We start from the raw sequence: 6,174 nt of genomic DNA, 5'->3' as shown, positions 1-6,174 counted from the left end.
TTAATTTATTCCATTGTTTTTATTAGAGGACAACTTTTTTTACTCTCTATTGAATTTATTGTCCAGATTCACCTTTGCTCAAGCATCATTATTCTATGGAGGGGGCTAGCCTTAACACATGTTCCCTTGGCTAACATATTTGGTGTACTCTCTCTCTTTTCTTTTTACTCATTTTACATACAAACCACAGACCCCTCTTCTTCCTCCTCCTGCTCTGCCTCTTCATCCCCTCCTCCCCAACCCACCTCCAACAGGGTAAGTTCATCCTCTCCTCCAACAATGTAAGTTCTCCAATGGCAGGACAGCTAAGTCTGGTACATTTTGATAAGACAAGACCAAGCCATTCCTGGCCACATCAAGGGTGAGCAGGGTGTCCCTCTTGACAAGCAGTAATTATGTACAATTACAGCTAATAATAGCATTTGTGAAACCTCCTAGCCTAGTATATAGACATAAAAACCAAAGAGTCACCACAGCTAGGACAAACTTACAGTAGTAAAAGTCTAACAATTTTATACAATTTTGCTTTTATTTAATGATGTGGAAATAAAAAAAATATTTTACTTCATATATTGCATGTATTTGTATAAAATGGTGATGAATTCTGCAGCCATGTGTAATTCACAGAGAAACCCTGTCTTGAAAACCAAAAAAATCATCAGAGAGAAATAAGGCATCCATGTAGTTAGAACTAGTTACTTGTTCTGATTGACTGACATTTGACATTGGGTAATAAAATATAATTCATCGTAAGTCTATATTCTAACTTAGCATGCAACATATTATTCAATGACAGATGAAATATTATGTTTAAGAAGATTACTTTTACATTGTGAAAATTCCATAATCTTCAGTATAATTACATAAACATGAATTAAAGCATGATATTTTATTGAAGGGTCTTGAGACCTTAAGAAACAGATGGATGTTCTTGTACAAATCTGGTATATTAAAAGGTGAATGTAAAATAAAATTTTGATCTATATATTTTACTACAGCTGTTGAAAGACAAGACAAAATTTTACTAGGAAACACTTTCAAAATTTAAATCATGTGATTAGTACAATTGGAAAAGAGAATATACTTGATGCTTTCAAGTAATTTAAATCAATAACATGAATATTAGCAGTCTATATTATAGAAGAATATGGTGGAGTGGTGCGACTGGTCATCTTTAATCCAAGAAGAGGTGGTGTGAGGCTGTCCATCTCAGAAGACCAGAGGCAGATGTAGGTAGATCCCAATGCATTCAAAATATCATGATATTCACAGGTTTCAGAAAAGCCCAGATATATACTGAGGTCCTGCTCTTATGAAAATACAAACTGGATTTCAAGTATGGATAACTCGAATAGCTCTAGTACAAAGAGGTTCTAGTAAAATTGGATGACTGTAGACAGAAATTTACCTGTAAGGAGATGTCCATGTAAAAGCACAAAGAATCAAACCCATACTCTAATTGCATAACACATATTTTCAGTAAAGATCAACTGGACTTCATCTTTGAAATTCATGTCTTAATATGAGAACTGTTGAGTTTTGAACTAGGTTTTGAGAGGGTTATTCCTTCTAAAATGTGGCCTGTTCCTGATATGATGAACTGAGTTCTTATCTGGCCTTATTAAGATAATATAGCACTTAGGAACAAAAATGAAGCCAAGAAGGGCTGCACTAGAAGCCAAGATAGAGTAGACTTCCATAGCCACCATAACCTTCCCCTTGGTGCTGTGGTAGACAGGGAGGAATGGGATCCACACACATAAAATCACCAGCATGCTGAATGATAGGAAGTTGGCTTCATTGAATGTGTCTGGAAGATTTCGTGACATGAAAGCCATAGTAAAACTCCCAAGTGCCAAGGGGCAGAGATATCCCAGTATACCATGGAAGGCAAAATCTGAGCCCTTGTTACACACAAGGATGATATGTCCATGTTCAGCATGAACATCTTGGTCAAGGAAGGGAGGAGAAGTCCCTAGCCAGATTCCACAGAAGACAAGGTGGATCAGAGTACACATGGGGATTATAAGGTTTGGAGCCTTTGATATTTTTAACCACCTCCTCACTCTCCTTGGAAAAGTAACCTTGAAGGCAATAACCACAGTGATAGCTTTGGCCAACACAGTGGCAAGAGCCACAGTGAAAGCACCTCCAAATACGATCTGCTGCAGGATGCAGGTTGTGGTGTTGGGACGGCCAATGAAGAGCAAGGAACATAAGAAACAGACAGTGAGTGTGACAAGCAATGTGTAACTAAGGGTCCTATTATTAGCTTTGACAAATGGAGTGTCTCTGTGCTTCACAAAGAGTCCAAGAACCACAGTTGTGAGTACAGAGAAAGACAGAGCTATGGTTGTGAGAGACATCCCCAAGGGGTCCTCATGGTTAAGAAAACTTGCCGGGCGGTGGTGGCGCACGCCTTTAATCCCAGCACTTGGGAGGCAGAGCCAGGCGGATCTCTGTGAGTTCGAGGCCAGCCTGGGCTACCAAGTGAGTTCCAGGAGAGGCGCAAAGCTACACAGAGAAACCCTGTCTCGAAAAACCAAAAAAAAAAAAAGAAAACTCACAGCTTTCTGGAGGCAGTGTTTCTTCTCTGTCTCTGCATAATGACTCTCTGGACACGTCATGCACTTTTCCATATCTGATCAGAAATGAAGGTGAGATTTAATCCAAGCTAAAGTTATCCCTTTTGTTCTAAGCCATTTTTCTGTATGTTTTGACAGAAATGCTATGTACATCACTTTCCTTTTTTCTCAGGAAAAAAAGAAGCTCAAACTCTGTAGTGAACGTTTTCATATTTATACCACCCAACTTCCTTATCTGTTATTTCAGTTATTATTTTTGTGAACTTATAAAGTGTTTTGATCCAACTCAGCCCTCTTTCCTTCTGCTCCATTCCTCACCTTCTCCCACTTTACTTTCCAACTTAATGTGCTCTCTTGCCTCTTCTTTTTACATTTTAATACTCACTGAGTCTATTCAGTGATGCTAGTATTTACATATTATGGGGGCAACAACTGGAATATGGGCAACATTTCAGAGTCCACAACCTTAAAGAAAAAGTGATATTCCTCTTTTGGTAGCAGTTATCAATTGCTAGTAGCTTCTCATACAACCCATCTTCTTTATAGTGATATAAATTAAATACACCTTGCAATTTTCTCTCTTATATACCTTCAGACCTCTTGTGCTATTGGTGTCTCTTTTAGAAGTTATTAGAATACTGAATTGCAATACATAAACATGCTTTATTTCTGAAACCACATCATAAGTCATACCACATTATTAATTTGACTAGTGCAAAAGAGGAAGTGTGTTCTTGAAATTATTTTCTTAAAATACTCTTCTTAAACCTAGGATCTTGATTTTCTTATCATTATAAATTGCTTCCTGTTTTCTAATATTGACTCTTCTCTGTGGAAGCTTCAGTGACTAGGCATTACTACATTGTTACAGGCTTGACTAGTGCACTAGTGAATAGTCGTCATTCAAGCTGGGGAAAGGTTAGAACTATTGAGACAGTTTTAGGGTATGAAATAAAACAGTGTTATAGTATTCGGCCCTTGAAAATTCATAAAATTCATCTTGTATTTGAAGTACAAGAACAGTAATTTATGCATGCCAGATTTCCACTGTCATTTTTGTATGATTTTAAAAAGAACCTCATCACCAGAGTTTCAATTTTATTTTGTTGACAAATTTTTATTACCATATTATTGAATTCACTTTAGTAGAATAAAACTTCTTTCTATATACCTTCTAAATAATGTTTTCTTCAGCTGTTGTGATACATTGTGATATCTGTTCTCAGGACCATCTTTCAAGGTATAACCTCAGGTTCTGTTATTTCCTTCTCTTTTATATGGAGGTGTTCATTTTTTTTGTTTTCTAAGTTTTAATGGATGACTCACACATATAACTCCATTCCTTATTAAAGGCACATGATACATGTAATAAAAACTATTGTGTGTGTGTGTGTGTGTGTGTGTGTGTGTGTGTGTGTGTGTGTGTGAATATGTACATGCTTATTCAGTAAAAGTGTGTTTCTTTTGAATAACAGCTTGAGGGCACAGTCTCTTACATCTCAATGTGAGAAATCCATGAAAGAAATTGCAGAAAGAATGTAAAAGTCAGAGGTCATGAACTACTTCAAGGGAATAGAAACTTCCAGACACAGCTAGTCAGTTGAATATATAAATTCAAGGTTTGATATCATGCATATAGCATGTGAAAGTTCAGGGCAGACCAAATATCATTATGTATGGAGAGTTGGCATAAAGTACTACACTTAACTAAGAAGTTATTTGACCTCATAGCTGTTATAAGGGGAAGACATTTTGAACTTTAAGAATGTGGCTGTAAGAATTATTCCATATTCCATCAGGGACTCCACTCCAAAGAGTATTTGGGTAGCAGAAACTGAATTCAATGAGTTTTTCTTAATTTTCTTAACAAGAGGCAAAAGAAGTTAGGTAGGAAAGTGGAAGATTTGGGAGGATATGAATATGATCCAAATACATAGTGTGAAATTCTCAAAGAAGAGAAAACATTTCAAAATTTCAAAGTTGAAATAAACCTGGTCACAAAATTAGTATTAGGTATGGAAATATTAGCTTTTAAATATTTTCTTCCCAATTAAATATGATGTGAATATGTTCATGAACAATTCTTCTAAATGGAGATTCTATACTCCATTGCAGCCCTTAGGTCTTGGTACAACTCTCAGTAACAGACCGTTGAAACTGCTTTGAGGATATTGTTTTATATACTGTTTCTCAGAATTGTAGCAGGAAAATGGACATAATCCTATTCATTAAAGAAATTTGAAATTTTAGTTATGCTGTATAGTCAATAATTTTATAATGTGGATATCAAACACAAATTGCTAATTTTCTATTCTTGCTGGGAAGAATCATTATTAAAATAACCTATCCTACATTTAGGTGAGTTCTAATCTTTATTGAAATACAGTTAGGAAAACATCCAATTTGTGCACTTTATTACTATGTGTTAAATTATGTGGGGAAATAAAGCATATTGATTAGTACAAAGAAAAGGTGTTTCCTGCAGGAAACAATTGCTGAAGTTGATCAGAAATGTAAATCAATTATAAATTTCATTGCCTACTCTGCACTATTTCAAGACATGGTGATGCACATTTCATATCCTAGATAACAGAAGGAATAAATTTGTCTGACTTGTCTCAGATAATTTTTCAGTTTTTAAGATAATGCAGAATCCTGTAGAAATGTGGAACCATTTCGGTAAGATTGATTCATACATGTCTCATTGGAAATCTCATTGTCTGCACAAGGAGTGCAATCATAGCAGCAAACAGTCTTGCCCTCTAGGGAAACTTTCCTGAATCCAGGACCACAGCTCTCACTGCACACAGACTGAAGAATCTGAGAAAAATGGGAGCAAAGTTAACTAATTCTCATGGTTCATTGAAAGTCTCAGTAATATTTTTTAATATCACATAATTAATTTGCAAGTTTATATAAGTAGAAAGGGAATTTGAGCATCTGTGATCAGTACAAAATTGGTCTGAGGATCATCCCATTATTAGACAGTTCAGATCATAATGAGGTAGGGACAAGTATGATGCAGAGAGGTCATAGAAGATATGACCTAGAAGATCAAGTGATCCTTCCATATGGATCTTGTCTCTGTGCTTGCTTTCTATTGTGTTGAGAAACTTTTATTTCCACCATGATTGTAAATCTTGCTTGTCAACTTGACAGGACTTAAAATCGCCAGGTAAACAAATTGCTGGGCATCCCTGTGAGTGTTTTTAAAGAGAATTTTAAAGGGTTCTCTCTAAGAGTAAGCATCACCATTCTTTTTTTTTTTTTTTTTTTTTTTTTTGGTTTTTCGAGACAGGGTTTCTCTGTGTAGCTTTGCGCCTTTCCTGGGACTCACTTGGTAGCCCAGGCTGGCCTCGAACTCACAGAGATCCGCCTGGCTCTGCCTCCCGAGTGCTGGGATTAAAGGCGTGCGCCACCACCGCCCGGCCAGCATCACCATTCTTTAGGCTGTTGTCTCAGATTTGAGAATGAGAAAAAGGTGATTTGTGGTATTTACTTTTTTTTTTTTTTTTTAATTTATTTTAATTTATTTTGCAATACAATTCAGTTCTACATATCGGTCACGGATTCCCTTGTTCTCCCCCCT

The sequence above is a fragment of the Peromyscus californicus genome, unplaced genomic scaffold, assembly GCF_007827085.1.
Source record: "Peromyscus californicus insignis strain IS unplaced genomic scaffold, ASM782708v3 Scaffold_4__1_contigs__length_199733344, whole genome shotgun sequence".
In the NCBI taxonomy this organism is placed as follows: Eukaryota; Metazoa; Chordata; class Mammalia; order Rodentia; family Cricetidae; genus Peromyscus; species Peromyscus californicus.
The sequence above is the reverse complement of the archived record's forward strand: the minus strand, read 5'-3'. Positions refer to the sequence as shown.